Source organism: Pleuronectes platessa, chromosome 12 (genome assembly GCF_947347685.1).
Source record: "Pleuronectes platessa chromosome 12, fPlePla1.1, whole genome shotgun sequence".
Taxonomy (NCBI): Eukaryota; Metazoa; Chordata; class Actinopteri; order Pleuronectiformes; family Pleuronectidae; genus Pleuronectes; species Pleuronectes platessa.
Genome location: NC_070637.1, coordinates 6,025,990 through 6,051,153, shown reverse-complemented (window position 1 = coordinate 6,051,153; position 25,164 = coordinate 6,025,990). Strand labels below are relative to the sequence as shown.

At 41.9% G+C, this 25,164-nt stretch overlaps 1 long non-coding RNA gene across 2 annotated transcripts; it reads left to right on the top strand.

Annotated features, from left to right (window-relative positions):
* The first annotated feature begins 22,587 nt into the window (after window positions 1–22,587).
* On the top strand, window positions 22,588–24,508 carry LOC128453785 (uncharacterized). 2 transcript variants are annotated; one of them, XR_008341546.1, is made up of 3 exons: window positions 22,588–22,750; window positions 22,978–23,078; window positions 24,282–24,508. It is a non-coding gene; the product is annotated as an uncharacterized LOC128453785 (long non-coding RNA). The 2 variants fall into 2 exon arrangements; XR_008341547.1 differs by having other exon boundaries at window positions 22,973–23,078.
* The last annotated feature ends 656 nt before the right edge of the window (window positions 24,509–25,164 follow it).

Genomic DNA, 25,164 nt, shown 5'->3' with positions numbered 1-25,164 from the left:
CCTAATACAACAGGTGATGACATGTTTAGCCGCATGTTGTCTTTTAACCGCTGGCTGTCGAGGTGGTGTCCTGTAAACGGCGTGGGCTTTATAGATAATTGGCTAACTTTTTTGAGAAAACCTGGTCTTGTTAGGAGAGACGGCGTTCATCCCACTTGGGATGGAGCAGCTCTCTTATCTAGGAATATTACTCAGTCTATAACATGACAACCCGTAGTTGGGACCAGGAAGCAGAGCTGCAGTGCTAAACACTTCTCTGCGCTCCCTCTGGATCAGTCACAAAACCCCATAGAGATTGTGTCTGTTCACCGTCCGATTAAATTATTGAAATTAAACAATAACAGAACAGAAATTCTGCCCCTAATTGATAGTTCGTTACTTAACATTATCAATCTGTCATTATCATCAGGTTATGTACCACAGTCTTTTAAAATAGCTGTCATCAAACCCCTACTCAAAAAACCCACCCTAGACCCAGAGGTTTTAGCCAATTACAGGCCAATATCTAATCTCCCCTTCATGTCTAAAATCTTAGAAAAAGTGGTAGCCAATCAGGTGTGTGAGTTTCTCCGGGAAAATAATATATATGAAGACTTTCAATCGGGGTTTAGAGCCAATCATAGTACAGAGACAGCCTTGGCAAAAGTCACTAATGACCTTTTAATAGCCTCAGATCAGGGACTTGTGTCTGTCCTCGTTCTGTTAGATCTCAGTGCAGCATTCGACACAATTGACCATCAAATTTTATTACAAAGACTCAAACAGTTAATTAACATTAATGGAACCGCCCTTAACTGGTTTAACTCGTATTTTTCTGATCGCTCCCAATTTGTGCAAATTAATGATGAGTCATCTGTGCGCACCAAAGTTAACCATGGTGTTCCACAGGGCTCTGTGCTCGGCCCAATTTTATTCTCATTATATATGCTTCCACTAGGAAACATTATCAGGACACACTCGGTAAATTTCCACTGCTATGCGGATGACACCCAGTTATATTTGTCAATAAAACCTGAACAAAGTAATCAATTAACTAAACTTCGAACATGTCTCAAGGACATAAAAACCTGGATGACCCGCAATTTTCTCTTATTAAACTCAGACAAAACAGAGGTTATAATACTTGGCCCCAAACACCTTAGAGATGCATTATCTAATGATATAGCTGCGCTAGACGACATTGCCCTTGCTTCCAATGAAACCGTCAGGAACTTGGGAGTGATCTTTGATCCTGATTTATCCTTTAATAGTCACTTAAAACAAATTTCTAGGACCGCTTTTTTCCACTTGCGTAATATTTCAAAAATTAGACATGTCCTTTCCCAAAAAGATGCAGAAAAACTAGTCCACGCCTTTGTTACATCGAGACTGGACTATTGTAATTCATTATTATCAGGCTCCAGCAGTAAGTCGTTAAAGACTCTACAGCTTGTCCAAAATGCCGCAGCACGTGTCCTGACGAGAACAAAGAGAAGAGAGCACATTTCTCCAGTACTAGCGTCGCTACACTGGCTTCCAGTTAAATCTAGAATAGAATTTAAAATTCTCCTCCTCACCTTCAAGGACCTTAATAATATAACGCCTTTTTACCTTTAAGAGCTGTTAGTACCTTATAAACCCGCTAGAGCCCTCCGCTCCCAGAATTCAAGCCTACTTGTCGTCCCTAAATTCTCTAAAAGTAGAGTAGGAGCCAGAGCTTTCAGCCATCAAGCCCCTCGGCTGTGGAATAATCTACCACTTTCAGTTCGGGAGGCAGTCACCATCTGTTCGTTTAAGAGTAGGCTCAAAACCTTCCTTTTTGATAAAACTTATAGTTAGAGCTAATTACTGCGCCAGAACGTTACTTGTTCTATTTTATGACACATGACACACGGAGCTTCTCTTTCCAGCTTCTCCTTCCTCTTCTCCATCCCTATCCCCCTTCCCCGGAATCCCTTTGCTTTATCACCCGCAGATCCAGGGCCTCTGTGGCCGCACCATGGATTGCGGTTTGTGGATCGCGCACCGGGGGTCGCGGTGTTGGATCCAGTGTGGCGGATTCTGAGTCATGTGGGCTGATCGTGGTGCTGGTGGCGGACCCTGTGTCGCGTTGGCATTGGGCACGGGCGGTGGACCAGGACCGCGGTGGTGGCTTGTGATGGGTCCTGGTGGGCGGCGGTGGACGGTGACTGAGGACTGGAGTGGCGTCTGGTCTGGATGGTGGATCGTGGTCTAGATGGTTGCTGAGCATGGACTGTGCTTGCAGCGGGACTGCTTGGCATGTCATGTTGGGGTTGTCCTTCGGGATGTCTACCCTCATCAAATGCTGCTAGAGACTTTGGTTATTGATGATGTTCTCCTGCACGTGGCATCTATTGCACTTCTGTCCGTCCTGGGAGAGGGATCCCTCACATGTGGCTCTCTCTGAGGTTTCTACATATTTTTACCCTGTTAAAAGGGTTTTTAGTAGTTTTTCCTTACTCTTGCTGAGGGTTAAGGACAGAGGATGTCACACCCTGTTAAAGCCCTATGAGATGAATTGTAATTTGTGAATATGGGCTATACAAATAAAATTTGATTGATTGATTATCATTTTCTTTTTAGTTCAGTGACCTTAAACTAATGTGGTGATTTGTCAGAAGCAGTGGATGGATCAGCTCGGTGCCCATCAGTACCAGTCACGTCTTGATGTGTAACACTTGATCCTGGAAAGGAAAAAAAGTGGTACGGGTAATGTTACCATGCCACAACCCAAAGCCTCATAAATCACACAAGGACCAATCCCTTAAGGTAAAACACTTCAAGGCTCACTGTAAAAAAGGAGATATCAGAGGGAGGGTGTGCTGATGGTTGAATGGTGTGTGTGTATGTGTGTGTGTGTGTGTGTGTGTGCTGTGTAGGGGGTTTGAAAGTAAGAGAGAGGATGGTGATAAGACTGAAATATCTGAGCAGTGTTTACTCTTATAATTTGTGGTGCTGGTTAGCCCACACCAGCTGAGAGGTAGGAATCAGGGAGGAGGAGTGTGGGTGTGTGGGTGTGTGTGTGTTTGTGTGTGTGTGTGTGTGTCCATTCCCTAATAATTGTACAAAGGGTCCATGGGCTAAAGAGCTGAGAAGCTAACCCTCTAAATCTTGCAGAATCTTTCTCAAAGTCTCTCTCTGTCTCTCTCGATCTTGTTTTCTCGTTCTTTCCATCGTTTTCTCTCTCTAACTCTCGTTCTCTCTCTTTCTCTCCCTGGGGATTTAACGTGGATCACTGCGCCCCATTGCAGCCAATCACAGCTGTCCTGGAATCTTTTGTGCCAAACCCGAGTGTGTTTTTTGAGTTATGTGCATTCAGTGGACCGCAACGTCTAAACACACGTATGCACGCAAGCTCTCAATCACAAACACAATGGTTTTTAACTCCTAATGGTTATGACATTTTCAGTGTTCAGTAGTGAGATAGTCACCATGCCATCTTTTCAATTTTGTTACATCTGTATACAACAAGCATATATATTACTTTGTTATCCTTTATCATCCTTAGCATGAGACAAAAGTGAGCAGTTACCAGGTATATGTAGACATCTGCTGTGTTTAACATAGGAGAATCTGACTAGATGGCTACTGTAATCTTAAGTCCCTGTCCCCTGTTATGGTTCATTATACAGACATTTAAGAGTTGTATTTGATCACTCACCTTATTTTTCCGTGTGCATATACTTTAACCTCTAATAACAATATATAATGATTTGAAAGCAGAGTTATTTTTGCAAAAATATTACATTATTGGTGATAAAAAACAGGGCCACCTGACATTGTAGGCAGGTTTACTTTAGAAAAACACTTAACTACTGTCGCCAAATGAAACTTATAAAAGCCCTTTTTGCACATTAGTTTATATAATACCTTGTTAAGTAACAACTACACCACATGCCCCCCTTGTTCTCAGTAAGGAAAGCCAGAAATGTCTAAGGAAGTAGAGTGATAAATGGCCTTGTTTTCCCAGAATTGTGTTGAAAATAATCATTTTTAATTTAAAATGTCACGGCACTCCTGCCCCTGTAGTCTACAATGAACAAGTACCTACACTTTGACACATCTTGGTGTTTTCTTGCCTGTAGAGACATAAAAGCACTCAACCCCATTTTGGTTTCCAACCAATAGTTTAAGAAATCAGGGTCTAAAGCTGAGGTATTTCCCTATTCCTATAGTTCCCCCTCTCTTTATACGCTTTGCTGCTTTTAGTTCTCTCAGAAGGTGATTACTGTCTGTTTTTCAAGAGCCAAGAGACTGTTCCCTGTTGAATGGGGGGGCCATGATACTTTACAGATGTGTATGCCTGTGTGTGCGTGTTTGTGTGTGTTTGTCTCTGGGTGTATGTGCGCAGCTTTCCCTGATCTGTTCTTGGATTTATGAACAGGCCTATCAGATGAAGAGGGCTCCTGAAACTCGGCTGCAAGTGGGGGTCCAGAAGTCTGGGACTACTTTCCCAGAACATTTACGTGCATGTGTTTGTTTGTGCATACGTGCATGAATGTATGGCCACACCTTGCCAACCAGCATTCCCTTTCTATCACTCGAAGCAGGACCCAACAAGACTGCATTTATTAACCAACCAGTCCATTTGAAATCCAGCGTAATCCTGCATAAGTCCTCTATAGCCCCCTTATAAACAATCGAAAAAGTTGACCTCATGCTCTGGCTCATCAAGGATCTGCATTTTCAACCACCGTAGACAAAAGATGGAGAACGCCCACCACTCAATAATCAGAGACAGGCTGATTGAATGGACTGTAGACAAAGAGGCAGCCAGCCTTCGTCATTCGTTGCACTGTTACAAAAGATGTGAAGTGCTTCTAGCATGTGAGAATCAGGATATTTCCTGTCTGCATGTCTTTGTGTTCTTCTGTATGTCCCGGAGCTGAGTAATTGATTTCACGCTATAATAATATAATTTATTCTAATTGTCCATATAAAGTACAAATGCTTCTCAAGTGATTCAAAACCAGAAACTAACGAAGACTGTTCCCCATAGAAATTGATACTTATGATGACAATATAACGTGGTTGGAGCATACAGACTAGGTGGATTAAGAATAGGAGTGGACCGAAGGATGGATCTCTAGGGTAACTCACATACACAAATGTGTGAATGAAGATCATGAAAGACCTGCTTTACAATCATCAGTTTGTCTGTCACAGTACTGTGTAGTGATCTGAAACAATACATTTGCAAAAGAGATCATTACTACTCATATAGTAAGCAGCTGCTTTGCTGCTGAGCTGTCTGGATCTTTGGAGTAAGCTAGTAAACTGTAAAAGGGTTAGGAGAGGTTTTAAAGAGAAATTCAACGAAAGCACAGAGTCAGAGTAAGCAGGTTCAGTGCCAAAAAAGAAAGATGGTTTCATTTATTTTGCGTGTATGTAGAAAAACAAGGTCAAACACTTTGGTTTGAATGCGAACCGCACAAGGTATCATGACTACAGATGGTCACATCAGGTGATTAAGCCCAGATTTCAATGGAAAAAGGACTCACTTCTTGCTATTAACCAGCAGTTTAAGGAAATAATTAGTACACATTTGTTGATTTGTCACCATTTCAACCAGTTTGGATAAGTCACACATATTTATCCAGAAATCTTTTTTTGCAGCAGTTCTTTATCTTTGTCATCAGTCAACCTGATGATATATCAGGTGAACAGTGCTGTTTTTGTAGTGTAGTGCACAGTACTCACTTAGTGACCACACACAATAGTTTTTGTGTTGGCAGGAAAGAGAATGACTTGTCCTTGTTGCTCTAGCCAACAAACTCAACCCCCTGCTGCCATTCATGTAGGTCTCTTGTAAAGCTTCTTAGGCTCAACGCCAACAAACACGCAAGGCTGGTTCAAGTCAAATGGTCTGAGCGCATATTTAGAAGGTCCTGTAGCAACCCTGCAGGGAGAAGGTCAGCCACCTTTCTTACAGAATAGTGTCCTCTTGTGTTTAATACAGATGCTTGAATGTTGGGATTATTTCAGTTTATGACACCGGGCTGGGTTTTTGCGTGTTTCAACCAGAATTATTAAGACCATTATGAATTCAATTTGAGACCTATTTCACATCCATATTGGCAAAAAGTATGAGGGATATGAAAGTGGATTGCCTCAATCTCCTGCAAAGAAATATAATTTACAATCAACATTCAATTGAACATTGAGCATGACTTCACAGAACTGTATGTATTCAAGTTACATGTGTGTGCTGGGCTTTTTACGACAGCTGAATCCTTTTCTGACTTCCAATATGACTCATTTACTTGATTCCCAAAATTATACATTTTATAAATTTTCCAGCAAAATAGGTGCAGTGGACTTCATCTTGACAACCTGAACATAACTTCAGCGGTTACATCTAGTTTCTTCAAGGCTTTAATTGAAGAGCTATGGGATCACTGTTGCATGTCAGACATTCAGCAGCCATAAAGCATGTTGTATCCAGGACCCCTCTCTGATAGTCTCAGAGAGAGGTCGTAACAAAGGACAGGAGTCTAACCAGTGCACCTGATTTGTATCAGAGGAAGATGATTACTGGAATAGCACTTGGTTTAAGTCATGTGTATAACTGTCTTTATTTGAAGAGGCCACAGGGAGCTTCTGACGCATGCTGGCTCTCCAACCGAGAGCGGCAATGAGAAACAGACTGTGGTTAGGTGGTGGTGTGAGGGAATTTGATTTCTGACACGTATTTATGACTGTAATGTAATACCGCATACATGCAATAAAACATACCTTACACTGAATCTAATGCTGGTCAAACCAGGTAAAGATTAAATTGACTCACATTTGGAAATGAAGTTTGGACATGGCAGAAAATAAGAAACAGAAAAAAGTGAGTGGAGAAACATACTAAAAGGCAATAAAAGCAAGGTTAACACCATAACTCATTTTGTTGGCTTGGTGGAGAGTTTGGCAGTGTTAGCTTGGAAGATCCCAAAGAGTTCCAATTCATTCCCAGTGGTTGGATCCGCCTCCAATGGGGACACATTCCAGTCCCAGTGTCCCAAACAGGCTTGACTTCCTGCTGTACAAGCAAATCAATTGAGTGTTAAAAGACCATCTGGAAAAATGAGACGTGATCCAGGAGAGTCAAGAGGAGAACAGAGGGAGGAGGAGAGGCAAGAGGAGAACAAAGGGAGGTGATGTAAAGTAAGAAGAAGTAATAGTAGGATATTTATCTTTTCCATCAGAGGAAGAACACAGTGTCATCGTCTTGCTGCAGTCCAATTGTGATGAAAGCTATGTCTTTGTGCTTCTTTATTTAAATGCTCATCCAGAAACTGTTGATCATAATATTTTTATTAGATTGTATGATAAAGTAAGTGAAGTGTGAGATATCTGTTCTAACTCTTCTCTAGTTTTCTTTCTTTCTATCTATTGCTCAGTATATAGAGACGGCTGTGGCTGAGGGGTAGAGCAGTCGGCCTCCAACCAGAAGGTCAGCCGTTCTGTCTCAGTCTTTCCGATCTGCATGCCAAAGTGTCTCTGGGCAAAATACTGAACCCTGAATTGCCCTGAATAGACTATTGGATATTTAATGTAAGTGTTCAGGAAGAATAGTGTGCATTTAATTACAATCAAAACTGATGTTCTTGTCTTTAACCCAAATTAGACCATGGAAATTTTATATGGTCTACAGTTTACACTCTGGTTCCCAGGGACCTAGGGGTAATTTTGGATTCCCGGTCGCGGATTAAGAAATATCCGAAGTCAGTCCAGTTATTTTCATTCAAGAAACATTGCCAAACTACACCCCATTTTATTTTTACAACAGTTCCAAAAAATCATCCAGTGTTTTTTCCCCGTTCATCTTCACTATTATAATCACCAGTATTTTTGTTTGAGCTAAGATCTTGTATAATGATTACATTTTGTTCAAAGTTCAAGTTAATTCAAAATTTTGAGAGAGTCAGAGTCAGATCAAATCATTGTGGAACATTTGCTGTACTTTAACCTGCTTGGAGAATCAGCAGGTTAAACAAAGTTTATGCCATTAAAACAGCTCTAATAGTATCAAGTCAAGTTGCCAGCTATAGAAAAGTTCAACAAACTGGCTTTCCAATACTTTCAAACGATGGTCTAATAGTTCTGGCACTCATTGTATTGTTCTATGTGGCAAATCCCACCCATCTGGCACAGAGGCAGGGCCAACTGAAATCATAAAAATTATCGTCAAACTTTGTTTGGCTTATTTTCTTGGGCCCCTGGTGGGAAGAGGAGGAAGCAGAGATGGAAAAATAGAGGAGTTATCATCTCTTCAGTGATTCTCTGGCTCCCCCAGTGGGGCGGCTGAGGCATCTCTCAGGCATTCTGCATGCGTTTGTCATGTTCTTATCTGACATCCATTAAAACATAATGGAGAGCAGATGCCGTTGAGATGGATAGCTAACCATAACACACACACACAGACACACACAGACACACACACACACACACACACACACATACACACATACACACACACACTGACACAGAGAGAGACATCTGCAGCATCCATAGAACTAATTACATAACACTTGCTGTGGAACACCGGCAACCATGCCATGCTTTCCTAAACCCAGAGATTCCGGGGTGATAAGTGACACACACATACATAAATATACATAAATTAAAACAGAGAAGTACACTCAAACAAAAGTGCCCCGCAAATATACTAAACTGATTGTATGATCAGGATCAGTAAAAGAGAAAGGCAGGCACACAAACTCAATCAGTCACACATTCAGATGCAGTGATGTAGCGATGGGGAAATGGAAGAACAATTAGCGTAAAGCCTTGGGAGAGCAACGCCTATGATCTGCTGAGGACGCAGAGTCATCGACCGAGAATAGACTCTCAGAGGAAAGGAAGGGATGAGAGGAAGAGAGAGAAACAGAGGGAAATGTGCAGTGTCACTGGGAACAAGTCACCATCGTGCCCTTACACCTGCCAAGAACAACAATCATCGCTAATGACACAGGGGGAGAAAGAGGAAGGGAAAGAGAAGCGAGAGGGGTGTAAAGGCAAATGGAGAGAAATGGAAACAGAGGGACAAAGACGGAGGTGCATGGGGAAATAATAGGAAAGCCAGTGTGAAATAGATAGTTTGCGGTTAGTGTGGTGGTCAAGGCCAGAGGGACAACGTAATTGGGCAGCCCCCCCTGAAGGCAGCGTTGGTCATGGCTATGATGCGGGGCGCTGATTGGAGGTGAAGGGCCAGCGCTGAGGAGACGGGCCAAGGAGGCTGTTCGTTTACGTGGAAACGAACATTGTTATGAGTACAGTTTGTCCTCTGATGTCATGCTGCTGCCTCTCATGGCCGGGCCTTCAGCCATATACCACTGAACTGCTGGTAACACACACACACACAGAGGCCAGTGGCTTGCAAGGATAGAGCACACACACCCATAATGGCACACAAACAATCACACTTTAACCACATAGTTCATAAAAATACATGTACTAGCTCATTCACACTTAAACATAACATGGTGAGAAACAGCCACCGAGAACATATGAATACAACACCTCACCGTGTCACTCACTACCTGAACCTATTAAAGCATGAATCCACACAAATATGATGATGATGGTGGTAATGATGATGATAATACAAGAGGAGTATTTATGGAAATGAAGTGGTTAAGCTGCTGAAAAGTGCTGAGAAGTTTCCCTGCTCATTCTAAATCGAGCCGTTGGGGTCTGAGCAGAGGGTGAGGGAGCCGCCTGTCTCACTCCAGCTTCGACCTGCGTTGACTGATTCTATCTCCTTCTTGGTTTTGGTGAACGCTGACAGATTCTGTCAGCGCTGGCAAAGTAGGTCTCCACATGCGCAGTCATGAGAAGGACAGATACACACAGGCTGCTAGTGTTGGCGTAGCATGAAAACTTGCTTCCTAATGCAATGTGTGCCCACATCCCTAAAACAATAGAGACGCAGCATGTAACACTTTGTTTGTTAACACATCACCCATTCTGCAGCTGGGTGTTGTTTTCAGTTAGCATTTAAGAGACAGTAAAATGAAAGTGTGTTGCTCTGAGTAAACCCTGCCCACTTTTTGCCATCCAGTCGGATGCTAAGTTTTGATTTAACTCCCTTTTGTAACACAGAGTGTAAATACTGAGAAATCCACAGTACAGAAGCTGAATATGGTCTAACTTGTGATTCCCGGTAAAAGGTAGAGGTGCTATACATATGATCAAAATTACAAATTACAATTCTGAGGTAACGGGATGCGAATTCTCTTCACTTAAAAAATTCAAACCTGAGATTACGAAAAGTTAAAGTTTAGAAACGTATATTTGTGACAGGATGATGATGATTGTAAGATATGGTACATTATTTGAGATTAAACTCCGGACAGTGAATCAATTAGTTTAAATTAACTCAACCTTATAAATCCACAGCCGTAAAATACACATATGTCATTCATAACTTATGCATTCAAAATAAGTAATAATAACCCCAAAAGCATTTTTTTTTATTTTCACTCTTTCAGTAGGTAATATTTATTAAATGTACATGTGTTACTAGGACTTTTACTTGCTATCAGTATTTTATGTAGTTAAGGATCTGAATTCTGAATACTTCTTACATCAATGAATACACCACTGACAGAATCAACAGTTAACCTGTTGATTTGTGAATTTCAGTCCATAGCTTTAATAACTAGTCTTTCCTGTTTATTATTGTTTAATACTATTTGTAGCAGTGACTTTAGTTTAAAGATGACTAATTTAAAGTTAAAAAGCCTGGTGCAGGGACGTAGTGTAGCTGCTTGCTATGTATTGCTTTATAGATGCCTGTGAAAAGGTGTCAGACACAAACAAGAGATGTATTTCTCTTGTGAAGCAGTAAACACGTGAGTATGCCAATAACTAAGTCAGGCTATATTAAGACTGTATTAAGAGCTTAACAAGATATTTAGAATTGACAAACAGTAACGTAACGATAACTTAATCAGCAGGGCTATGACTATCTACTGGAAAACAAGACATCAAGTGAGCTTTCAACTGTAGTCACTGGCCTTGTAACACTACAGGTACCTTCACAAAAACTCTCTCACAAAGGCAATTAGCCATTACTCTCTAATGGCTATTGAAGAGGTACCAGGGGTGAAGATTTGAGGGGTAGCGTCGGCATCCATAACTGGACCAGTGTTGTACGGATTACTCATCATACTGTGTATTATACAACGCTTAACCACATCCAACAAAAAACTCTTGAACAAACTGTGTTCTCAGTTAAAGCAGAAAGGAAATCCTGGTTCCTAAAGAACAGCAGCCAGAGTACACAACTACTGAACTCTGCTGTAGGTGAGGTCAAACAAGACCCGGCCTGCTCCGAGCATGGACTTGATACAAGACTGGATTTGTCCTCGCTTAATCAGTCTGGTTGATCTCCAAACAATCGGAGAGGGTTTATAGTGGCTTATGGGACACCACAGGCTCTGAGTCATGTCATGGCAAATGAGGTGAGCTGGTATATCAAGATAATTATATGTATGGATTGTGTATTTGAAGTCTCCCTTTTTTTTCTTTTTTTTTTTCTTAAGGTGATGCCACCCCTCAAGCTAAAGAGCTGGGGTGTAGTGTACATTAGACTGATTACTGAAGGGTAGGATTGGGTGAAGTGGTTCACAGTGAGTCCACTCTTATTTACAACAATAGCCTGAGGGCCACATTTGAACGGGGCGGATCAAACACACACACCTGGTGGCTGCACTGCAAAATCCCAATAACATATGTGGAGATTTGAACCGTCAAACATTTGGTTGACAGGTTAGTGTTAAGGAATGCCTTGGGTGCAGTCAATTTAACACCTGAACGGCAATAAGTGTAAATATGAAGAAAAGTTTAGTAACGGACAATAAGACAGATGAACCAATTACACCAGGTTAATAAATATATGTTTAGTGGGAAGTGGTTTAATATAGGACTATGTTTCACCAGCCTTATCTGTGCAACCACAACCAAACACTCTATACTTTGTTTATGCTAGTAATACAACAACCAAAGTTCTCTGACAGATATGTAAGTGCTCTCCAGGGACTGATCGTGTGGATACGTCCTATGGGGAACCCAGATAATGTGAGCCCTCTCATAAATTCACAGCTTTCCGGGGGACTGAATGTTCTTTGGGCAGTGGTGATTGACTGCCGCTCCAAGGGTCATTATTTTTTTGGTGAGTGGCTACATCTTAAAGGAGACAGCAAGTAACTCATGCCTCCAGGACCACAGCTATAAATCTATGTATGTGCGTGTGTGTGCCTCGAGGCTCACTTGATTCTGCTATGGAGCTTGCTCTTGCATGCCCATCAATCAGTTCTCACTTTATAACTGTAGTGACTCACGGATTATCTCCGTAGGGTCAAATGAGTTACTGTCCTTTATTAAAATATCAGTGATTCATGGATTCGGATGTTCAGCAACATGATTCTGCAGCCACTTATCATAAGATTTGTTGTTTACAACTTTACACACCTCAGAAGTCACAGGTGGTTTGAAAATCCCTGTGATACTTAAGGACACTTGTATGAAAACAAGTGTTGGATGTCCAGCCACAATTATGAACGGAGCAACTCCAAACCATGTTAAACAACATATGTTAAATGTTTTTTGTGGCTCTGGAGAGAGCTGTCCAATGTTTTAAACAATAACCCTGAGGATGTCAATAGGTTGACTATGTTGACAAAAGTGGATATAACCTGTTTAAGAAGGCTGTGTTGAGGGTGTGGATGAAGATAAAGGCAGGTGGTTGAACGTTGGAACAAACTGTCGAGCCTCCTCTCAACTTAACAATACAACTGAGTGGACCTGTTTCTCAAATGAAGTTATAGACACAAGGCTGGGTCAGGCCACCAAGTGTTTACTCTATGCTTAGGTGAGAGTTGGATTTAAGAACACATAAAGGGGAACTACATCAGAGAGAGGTAATTCTCTGATACAACCCCCAATGGAGCTGCTGATAAGTAGGGATAACAGCTGCATAACTGAGTGAGCCATACCAGGAGGATTAAACTACCTATCAACAGTCCTACTATGGCAGCTCAGCCTAAGCAGATAATATACTGTAGACATAAGGATGGATCAAGAGATGTTAAACTTATTTAAAGATACATTAAGTCTAGCATATCATCAATCTTAAATTAAGTGCAATACTTTCTTGTGAGAGAGCATAGTTAGAACATTCAAATGTACTTCATGGATTCCCCACTATTATCACAGTGGCCTGTTGTTTGGTTTTAAAGCAAGTGTCTTGACGGAATGATAGATAAACTAAACTATTAGAATTATAGATTATTTTTTTCTTTTTCACTTTTGATCTTAAATAGAACAAGTAATGTAAAATGTGATCTAAAATAACTTAAGTTACGATAATAGATTACCATATTATGAATACTACCGCTAATACAACAAATACTGAGATTACAATGATTTTAAGCATGACTGATTACTTTCTTGCTGTGCATGTGACATTTGTCATTTTGTATTGATATAGCAGTGACTGCGTTGAAATATAAATTTAGTAATCTGACTGTAGGTGTTTCTTTAAATGATTCTCAACCTTGGGGTCGGGGTTGCAAGATAATTGACGTATCTGTAACTGCGAATAGTTTCTACATTAAATTGTTGGTACCAGTGGACAGATAAGATGTTTTGCAATAGATGGTATTGTCATAAACCTAGTCCTTGGACAAACTTTAAATAACACTCATTTTGTGAAATTGGCTTCATGCAGCTCAGAGGTCACATGCACCAGCCTGATTGTTCTGGTTTGCATCTCCAGTTATTGATCGCACTGAGTATAAATGTTGCTACCCACGTTACTTTATATCCAAAACTATGCAGTTCAAAGTTATTGATATTTAATAAACAACACTAACATTGGATAGGTTTGTTAATTCATCGACAGTTGTTCTATAATCCAAAAGGTTCTTGTTTGCGACCCCTGCTAGCATGCTGTTAGCCATAAAGCCAAAACAGCAAGTTTCTACAACCAAATGTTACATATTTTAGAAGTTCACTTTCACAGGAGTCCGATTTGAACAAAGCTTTAGCAATGCTCTTTTCATCTCCACTGTGCAGATGCACACTCTATGTGCAGCCGACATAACTGTCACTTCACGTGCACGCCTCATAACTGACTTTACTGGTTACCAACTGATGTTCTTAGACATGAACAGGCCTGCGGCTGTAACTAGGATGACTCACTCACTCATAATAACACCCTGTGAATCAATCAATCCTCAAAAACAACAGTCAGTCATCTGTGACATTATAAAACGGAGATTTGAGGTGAACTGTGTCATGTCAGTTGGATAACCGTTTGTGTGATGACTGAGGATGTTGGCTACAACCATTTTGGTGTTCAGTCATGTTGTATTATTTATTTATTTATTTATTTTGTATTTTTTAAACACATAACCTGAGGAAAAGTCAGCTCAGTCTATGGTTTTGTATTCCAGCCCCCCGTCTGCTTATCACTGACACTATCACATCATTATTTCTCCAAACAGCAGGAAGGGCCTAAATCATTGTGACGCAAGCAGAAAGCAAGGACGCACTCTGAATGGCTCGATGAAAAGCGGCAACAACAACATCTCTCTGTGAATGTGGGAAGGCAGTGTCGGCATGACTCTGGATCGAGGAAAAGCATTGTGACAAAGGCTGCATACTTGTTGTTATTGTTATGATACAGCCAGACAAAAGTGAAACATTTCACTCTTTGCAATGGAAAACCCGCTCGGCCCAGTGCGCTCCAGCTGCTTCGGTTTCCTCCCTCGCCCGTCTCCCCCAGCAAGTCATCTTTCATGCCATTGTGGATGTGACATGCTGGAAACACAATGAGACAAGCACAAACCCAAACTGCACTTCCCCTGGCACCACTGCTGCATTGTGGGACCCTGTGGGAGGACATGCTGGGTCAATTGGGGCATTTGCACCCATGAGTAAAAATTTACAGTTGAGAAAGCAAAGACAAAAGGCAGACATGTAGATATAAATATTGGCCTTGTGGCTGGTTCTTTGTCATTATCAGTATGTCTTCGTGCCTTTGAAAGTTAATTCTTACCATTTTACAGTCTGTTGGAAGCAACGTCTGTTGAGATTAAATGGTGAGAAATCAAATCCAAGTTCGAAATAGTTACGCAGGTGTTGGTGGTGGGGAACATTAGGGATGACAGTGATTAACTGAATACTGGTTAATCGCATCCACTTTTCTGTGACTCCCTGGCTAACTTCTGGTTAATGTCTCTGCTTCAGCGTATGTCTCGCTGGCTGAAGACTCCACTCATGGGCAGGCTGCATAATGCCAGGCAGGTTGGTTATACTATATTGTTTTACTCCAAAATTAGCAGGGGGAAATTTGGTTGTTTTTTATGTGGTTAAACCCACTAAAATAGGGCGATGACTCCCATCCCAATGGTAGCAGAGGAGTTTGTCTTTCTGTTTTTCCGTGGTGCGTCACATCTGACATCATGCACCCACCGACAACTGCGATGTTCACCTGGGTGTCCTGTTTTCATCAATGCCGATTGGAGCCGGAGCCGTTAAAAACTTAACCAAACTGGTCTCGGGAGTGATTGTTGATTGAATCATTCCCTTTGCAGACAAAAGCCAGATGTTAGCAGGTGTTTGTGTGGTTCTTGGCCACTGTTAAAGGATCTTTAGGGACAGACAGGTACACTTAGTTGTGTTTTTTTATGGTCAACTTTTTTTGTTGACCATAAAAATCGGCAAACTAAGGATTTCAACAAATAAGATGAAAACCAACCCTACCCACAACTCATCAAATAATGACTCCTAATTTTGATGTTCAGTTCTTTGGTTTAAATTAAGAAACAACTCCAAGCCCACAAGCAACACCAACAACACCTGTTTACAGTACACATGAACTTACCCCAGGGGGCTCTATAGGTACCAATTACAATCAACACCTACCTGACACACACACACACACACACACACACACACACACACACACACACCCTATCCCTCCTTCTCTCTTGACCATGACCCCAAATATCCATCTCCTGTATCTGTTCTCCTCCTCCTCTCTAAAAGAGATCAGATTACAGGCCTTTTGGATAATGGTAAACACTGTGGTCAAATGCTGGGCAGTGCTTGTGTGTTTGCTTATGTGTGAGTATGTGTGTGTGTCAGTGGATGAGGTAGCAGTTGTCAGCGAACAATGGGAGCTAAAGCTGTCCTTGTTTTGCCTTTTTTTCTAGGAGCCTTCCTGCTTCAGTGATACACACACATAGGCACTCAGATTATAGGCTGTTTTGTTTTCCTCTTCTGCTGAATTCAATTTGCTACCATACAAGTGGTTGGCGCTATGTGTTTAACGCCATCATCCGTTAGGTCATGGTCTGTTCAGCCGTGACATCCAGACTGTTTTGCCCCTGCAATCGAGCCAGTAATCTTATTGATCCAAAACACACCTCACCCCACCATCACGTCTTATCTACGAGATCGACCACAAACAGCGAGGCAGCCCGACGCTGTAGACGTCCATGCAGTGCTTCGTCTCTCTTGATCGTTATTAAAGGTGACATCTCTCATCCAAATCGGGCGCTACACCAAAGCCTCCTCCCCTTCAGAGTTTGGGTCGGAGCTATAAAAAAAGGCTGTAAAAACTTTGCTGTGGTTATGTACAGCTGTCTGCTGCATAGACGCGCTAGATTTATGTTTACATGCTTGCCTGGTTTACTCCGAGCTGTGTGAGGGGTGCGTAAAAGAGCTGGAATTGGGATGATGGTAATCAGAAACAGTCAGGCTTAAAAGAGGCTTGGGAAGAGTGTCAATCATCGCCTGCCTTGGTTTTTTCAAAGATTTTATTTTTGTTTTAATCCCAATAATTTAATGGCCTGTATTATCTGACTTTATATGAAATAGGGTTTGAAAAATTAACATTTTCACTGATTTCTAAGAGAATAATTGATGATCTTGATGAAAATGGTGTGAGTAAGTGCAATATGGTGTAGATCCAAATAAAAATCCAAATCTAGTAGATTTAAATTTGGTTTTATAAGGGGACAGTCAGCCCTTGACGGACGTATGCGCTCTGCTAAGTTCGTACTTCCCTTCTAAAGACTTGTCCCATTGGTTTAATCTGTATTCATACACACTTAACAGCTAGTTGATACAGCTAGTGGCTCATCGAAGCCATTATAACGAGTAAAGCAAGCTGAGATTTGTGCTGACATCAGCATGCTATCCTCACAATGCCAATGCTGACATACTGATCTTTAGCAAATATGATGTTTGGCATTACCCCCCTCTTAATACAGCATAATAGCAAGATAACCAAAGCACAAAATCCTGGAATCACCAGGCCTATTGTAGTCACATGGTGAAATGAATGTGCCCCTGTTCAGACCTGGTGTTAACATCCATCCTGAGAGATCCACTCACAAGTGGACAGCTCTAAGTACATCTGTTCACACCTGGCATTAGAGTGCGTCCTGTGGCCGCTGGTGATCGGAGCTCACATCCCTGCTCTAAATTCAAATAAACATGTACACATGTACAAATGCTGTGGTTTTTAGCCAATTTGACTGTACAGACGTGTCTGTTGTCAATGTGTTTGTGTGTGTGAGAGACAGAGTGAGACGGGGGGGCAAGGAGGGGCTGTGAATTATGCGCTGCACGTATCTTTACAACGAAACAATGGTTTATTTTGTGGTGGAGGCCACAACTTATTCAATGTATGGGAAAAGCTGATTAGTGTATATAGCTGATCAGATATTTTTGATTCATAGTGACACTGTTATGAGTCAGAGGACTTCCGCTGAGCAGGCGGTGCTTCATATGTGGAAAGGACACATTTGCGTTCACATGTTCACGAATGTGGCCACCTCTGCATGTGGTCAGATGTCTTCTCCAATGCATCCTCACTGTATCTTGAGATTTCCACTTGTGATCAGATCACTCAGGATGGGTGTTAATACCTGGACTGAACAGAGTCTGTGTGTTTGTGGTTGTTGAAACTTATTAGTTATTGGTGCTGCAGGGAAATTGACCAAAGTCATTAGGTTATATCATTTATAAATATTAATGTCTCTACAAAATATTGTGATGTTCTATCCTGTAGATGTGTGCTGCACAGACCATTTGACGTTGCCACTCCTACACTGTTTGTGTGGCTATATAGGTTTGAATTTCCGCCAGAGACTGGTTTCAAAACTGATAAATAAAATCCATTTAAAAAATTTCAGAAAGTTATACAATGTTCCCTCTAATATTTGATTTATGCTCATTGCTATGGTTAGACGAAAAGTTTATCTAAAAACAAACAAATTATTTTCGAGGACTGAAGTCAAATTTATCAATCCAGTCTGTTTGAATGAAAACTTCTGAATTTTTTGTAATTTCAGATCCTCCTTATCTGGGAATTTTGTATATGTGCTCTCATTTAAATGACTAGATATTACGTTAAATGCAAGTTATGTTGCTGGAGATAAAAACAAGGTTCAGGATAAGTAGCGACCATAAACGCTGTTTGGTAGCAGTGCTCGTGTGCTGAGTGTTAACAGATGGGCCACATACCAGTGTGACAGGCCTGTTTCCATAAAACAGAGAAGGACTCCTGTGATCACCCGCTGCAGAGGGGTGGGACTCTCATCTGCTGCTACAAGAGCGCTGAGAGATGGACAGATTGGGAGATGGGGGGCCGGATTCTGCAGACGCAATCTTCAGTCACACACAAACACACACCTGAGATCAGATCATCACCTGCAAAGAAATACAGACATGCTTACACACATATCTGAACCCCCGCCCTCGTCTGCTCATACACACCCACATACACAGACCCTGCACCCGGCATGCACATCCACGTGTACAAATGAGTGGGATGAGTGTAATTGCAGGGACATAAATGCAGAAACCTCAAGGATTAACGTGAATAGGTTGCTGCAACAGGTACCGTGATTCAAACCAGACCTCTACTGTTTGAAAAAGCATTTGTTTCATTATGTTGGGATAACACAGGTCATGTCAGGTGAGTGATGACATCACACAGAGGTGTCTGTCTTTTGCACACAGTAGGTTTTCTGGGATTATCATTCCAAGCAAATCAATTTAGACCAGGCTTATTTTAGATGTCCATCCAGGAGGCCTCTACATCTGTTATTGCCAGCTGGGAGACACAGAAGAAGAAATAAGAGGTACACAATGCACTTTTCATTCTGGTCAAACACACACAAGCACCATGAACACACACGAGCACGGGTTCATGGAATTAGCAGGCAGGCATCCCGTTGCAGGCACTTCTGTGGGCAGCTGGGACTCTTTAGTGGTCAACGCAGATGCAGACACAGTCAGAATGAGAGCGGCATGGAAATCTAAGGCCCTCATTAACACAGATGATTCAGCCCCCTTTCACAGGGCTGTGAGTGTTTGTGTGTGTATGTGTATGTGTTTATGTGTGGAGGGGTGAGGGGGGTGACAGCGGGCGTGAGAGCATCATTCACCAAAGTATTGGTTACGGTGGAAAGGTTGTGACCCCCAGTATTTGCAAACAGCTCGTACAGTTAATTTCTTTCCTGTGCAGGTGCCAGGAACTGATGGTATTATAGGCCTTCACTCGCTGTGGCTGGCGTCATGTTTTCCTCCTCTGAACTGCTCTCATATAATCACTTGAACATGAACAGCTTTAAACGCAGGCTGAGATTTATATGTCGCTACCGAAGCCCTGGGGGTCAGAGGTCACCGCGGAGGGCCGCAGGTGACCACAGGTGTGTGTGTCTAATCAGTGGTGTGTTCTAGCTACTAATAACATGGGGTCAAAGGTGACTGCCACACAACACCAACAGTAAACATACCGGCCTTGACGGACCGACAATGATGTAAAGAATAACAACAGCAGACGAAAGGGAAGGAGGTTTAGGGGAATTTAAAGTGGATTAAATAGGTTTACAGTAAGTTCTGCCTTTTTAAATGAATGGACTCATCTCAGGCTACATGGGCCCGTTAATCTGAATAAACATCTTTGGTAAGACAGAACAATCTCATTACAGGGTCCGTGCAGGAGCCTTTCTGGGGCTTTAGACTGCATCACGTCATCTGAAGTCACAGGAAGGCTTCCCATCAAAATTGCCTCTCTTTGAATCTCTTTATCAATCCACCATGTCGTCTCAAACATTTGGAAACAGATTGATTGAGGATAGGTGTATTATGATACACCTGTATTTTCAATTATCGTAATATATGTTAAGTATACCTATATTTATTTCCGCTGTGCACTCTTCCTCTCTCATTGACTGTTGATCTCTTTGGAATTAGGGCCCAAACTTTAATTTATAACCAGGAAAAACAAAAACAAACAATAATAATAATGATATTGTAGCGTCCCCGCTTACAGACGACACGGAACTTCTTCTTTGTTTAATAGGTTTTATTATAGTTCACACGAACACGTCACCCCACCTCCTCATTGACCCCCGATCCCCCAACAAAACCAGCCAATGAGAGCCTGACATCCCCACAGAAGCCCATCCTATTGGTCCAAAACAGTCACATGTCCCACCCCGATCCCTTCACTGACCCTCAGGATAACTCAACACTCCTTCAACAGTGTTTTACTGAACATCGTCATAACCAAAACATAAACATAAACCCAGTCCGTTACACTATATTATGCTTATATAAAACAAATTCTCACTTATCTAAACAAGATGACAAAGTGCTTCACACAATACTAGTCAATAAGAAACAAATGAATAAAAGACCAAATGTAAGCAGATTCTCAGGATGTATTCAGTTCAATTTTAACAATATTGTGAATATGTTTTTGTGCACTTACACACTCACACAAATGTTGATTCATATAGCATGCTGGACGGCTGATCATGTGGTTTTGCAAATTCTGTGTGTGCGTGTGTGATTATATTTGGGCGAATTAAACTATTTTATTATATATATATATATATTATTACATGTATTATTATTATATCATTACTTCTCCTGAGAAAATTTATAATTTAATAAATAAATAGGCAAATTTGGCTGCCTGATCATTCTGACAATCTTCAATCACCTAAATCCTCATATATCTACTCAATCGTAGTAGGTAATAGTTCTTTTAGTATTTTTAGCATTGAAACATTTGCAAATAACAAGGTAAAACATCAGTAAACAAAGTTGATGTAAAGATTTCATAAATGTACTCATAGTAATAGTAATGTTCATAATAATGCCACTTTTATTTTCAAACTGTTAATGTTTATCATGATAGTTTCGTGATCCTGAATTCTTTTGACCACAATAATCATTAGGTGAAAATTGGATATTTGACAGTTTGAACTCTGGGTTCTTGTATCATAGACAAATACAACGAAGAGACTAAGAAGAGAATTAGACCATATATATCGATCAAGGAAATTGTCAAGGAACGATGATTTCTATCACCAAAGGATGATAAAGGTATTGATAAGAGGCAGATGAGTGATTTTTTTTTCGACAAAGCTGGCCGTACGGTTTTAGAGGAGGATCCATCCTGCGTTTTCTCTGCAGGTGTGGACTGAAGCTTAACCTCCTTAATTAATGCTGCCTTGGGTAACCTGAAGCTAAGTCCACACACAAACACACACACACACACATATTTCTACTACTATCTTAGTGAGGACACTCATTGAGATGATACATTCCCTAGCCTATCCCCTTACCCTAACCTTAACTATTCAAACTAAATGTGTAACCCTTAACCTAACATAAATTCTAACCATTAACCCAAGTCTTAACCATCAAACAGCCCATTGAAAGACCCTTTGTGTTGCTGTAATTATATCTTTGTGAGGACCATTTTAAGCATTGACCCTACATGGTTAGGACATTTAATTTAGGGACAAAATATCATCACTTTCCAAAAATGTCCTTACTCTGTAGGGTCTATACTTAAAATGGTCCTCACAAAGATATAAGTACAGGACACACAGCCTTCTTGCTTGCCCATCTGACTGCCCAACCACCTGAAGCAATGTGCGATATTGAAAAGCCACCCCCGTCCTCCCCCATCTCTTGTTCTCCTTCTACCCAGTCCCATTAAAAACTCGAGCTCCTGGAGGAAACACCCACTTCCTCCACATTCCTGAAGGGTTTTCCATAGAGGGAATAGTAAACAAACTTGTGAACAAAGAGCGGAGAGGGGGGGGCACGGACCAGTTAATGTTATTTCCCTTGTGTAGTAAATCAAACTAAAGGGCGAGGTGGAGGAGAAGGGGGGCTTCTTTTGTGAGTTGGCTGAGGTGTTTAACATCAGCAGCGATGGCGGCAGGAGTCAGATAGAGAACAAAGGCCTGGGCGAAGGCCTGCACCACCCTCCTCATCCTCCCACTTACCTTTCCCAGCTGCTTGGTACACACAGCCCCGCAAACACGCACTGGCTTTCATCGGATGGGAGGAGGAAGGACTTAGCAGTGGGGAGGAAGGCCTCCTTATCGGTTTTCAGCATGAGAACCTCTGTGTTGTTCACTGACTCGTGTCAAAACCTCGGCCTGAACTTGACGCGGAGGGAGCGCTTTTGTGTGTACATGTGAAAGCAGGAGAGAATGTGGAGAGACAGGAAGAGAAACAGGCTGTCGTTAACTGACAAGTACAAACAGCCAGTCAGACCGTGACACAGACAGCTAAATGGAAATACAGACTTTAGGCCTAGTACATGTGGGACTGATAGACAGGTATGATGTGTACGTGTTTGTGTAAATGGAGGGGAAGGACCCCGAGTACCTGTCGGCGACATTTTGCAATTTACATGATAGAGCAGGTGAGTCTTTGAGTTTTCCAGGACTGGGGGGGTCACACTGGCATACAGCTGCTGATTTTTAAAGAGCTGATTTTTGCATTTGATTGAACCAGGTTCCGTCCTGGGTCCTCTCCTCTTCTCTCTGTACACCAATTCTCTCGGATCTGTCATTCACTCACATGGTTTACCTACCATAGCTATGCTGATGACACCCAACTAATCCTCTCTTTCCCCCATCTGAAGCACAGGTAGCAGCACGAATCTCTGCCTGTCTGACTGACATCTCAGTGGATGTTCACACACTACCTGAAAATTAACCATGACAAGACTCAACTACTTTTCCTTCAAGGTAAACACTCTCCCACCCACGACCTAACTATTACCTTTGACAACTCAGGGGTAGCCCCCACCCAGACTGCTAGGAACTTGGGTGTGACACTCGACAGTCAATTTTCCCTCACTGCCAACATTAGTGCAACAAAACGTTCCTGTAGATACATGATCCACAACATCAAGAGAATACGCCCCCTTCTCACTCAGAAGACGATGCAAGTTCTGGTCCAGGCTCTTGTCATCTCATGCCTAGACTACTGTAACTCCCTCCTGGCAGGTCTACCTGCTAGTGCCATCCGACCTCTGCAGCTCATCCAGAAGGCAGCAGCTCGACTGGTCTTTAACCTAAATTCACTCCCACTACTCCGCTCCTCCGCCCCCTTACTGGTTACCAGTGGCGGCCCGAATCTGTTTCAAAACATTAGTACTTGCGTACCATCCTGCGAATGTATTGGATCCAGTCTACATCCAGGACATGGTAAAATGTTACACCCCAGCCCGTTCACTCCACTCTGCATCTGCCAATTGGCTTATTGTTCCCTCACTGCGAGCTAAACTCAACAATATCATGACTGTTTATTGTCCTGGCTCCTAAATGGTGGAATGAGCTCCCCAATGACATCAGGACAGAAGATATCTTACACTATACCTTAAATAAAAAAAAAAAAAAATTTTTTTTTTTTTAGTTTAAACTAAAAATTTTACTGTCTTGATTCTTTTTGTTCTGGGTTTTGTACCCTCATCGTTCAATGCACTGATTGTAAGTCGCTTTGGATAAAAGCGTCAGCTAAATGAAATGTAATGTAATGCAGTTGTTGTATATTTCATGCTGGCACATTGGCACAAACTCCCACAGACACACATTTGAAACCATTGCCCACAGAAACCTCTGCGCTTATTAAAAAAAAAAAAAAAGCCGGCTTCCTTCCTTAAAGGTCACTCCACTCAGTGATGACAGCATCTGAGGGCATTTGAATTCGACATCAACCTAGCGTCCAGAAACAATAAAAGCCCATTCCAACCTTAGACCTCTAAGCTTTAGAAAATATCTGCTGCACTCATATAACACGGTTAAACCGTGTCCCAGTGTCACAAAGGCAGACGCAGGATGTGTGAATGACTCATCTTCTATCCTGCTATCTAGCAAGGGCCTACTAAATGTGAGTCCTGACCTGCTGCTTGTTCTGACGACGTCCCTTCTGCTTAATCCCTCTGGCAGAGGCCGGCCTGTAGCTGTGGATCCTGCCCCGGCTTGCACACAGGAATGTACTATTGAGAAAGCGCTGCACCGCAAACCCTCCCAGCCATTCCAACCCGTAATCAGATCCAGCCTGTCATCCCCCATCCCGTCTCCAATCTCTCTCTCTCGCTCTCTATTTTCTCTTCAAATCCTTTTCTCTCTAAATGACATGCACACACGCAGAAAACAAACACCCACATATGAGAACAAGCACTCAGACACCCACGCACAATCGCAGACACCAATTTGTAGACATGTAAGCTTGTGCAAACACAGCGCTAAAGTCACAGAGACTTCCCGCAGCGACGAGGAATTCTAGCTCTACAGGGGGAAAAGAACACTGGCTATACCTAAAATATATAAGGTATCAACTTAGAGAAGTGAAGAATAAACTGATATCCAACATTTCCACATTCAGTGCATGTCTCTCTCATTTACTTGAAAGAAGTTCTCCGCAAGCAAGCTTGTGTGTTAGCAAGTTATTAGCTTTGTCATGAAGCTGTATTCAGTGATCTTCGGAGGTTTACAGAATTTGGTCAGGACTTTCTCCGGAGTTTGACTTTGACACCTGAACAACGCAGCAGGACCTTCTCTGGTCAGACAAATTCACAACAACACATTAATAACCAAAATGCTCAGGTAAGGGGTGGTGCAAGAGAGGGCCGAAAATAATCAGTGAATTCCACTGACCAGACCATGTGTTTTTGTTTACAGCACATCGACCCTGGCATATACCGTTATCACCAAAAGCTCTCTTGACATCTTTGTCTCTGTCTTCTACGTGTATGGCACGTTTCATCCGGAGGTATTTGAAATCTTGAAGTTTTTTCATTTTGCATCTATAGCGTCACATCATCTACCC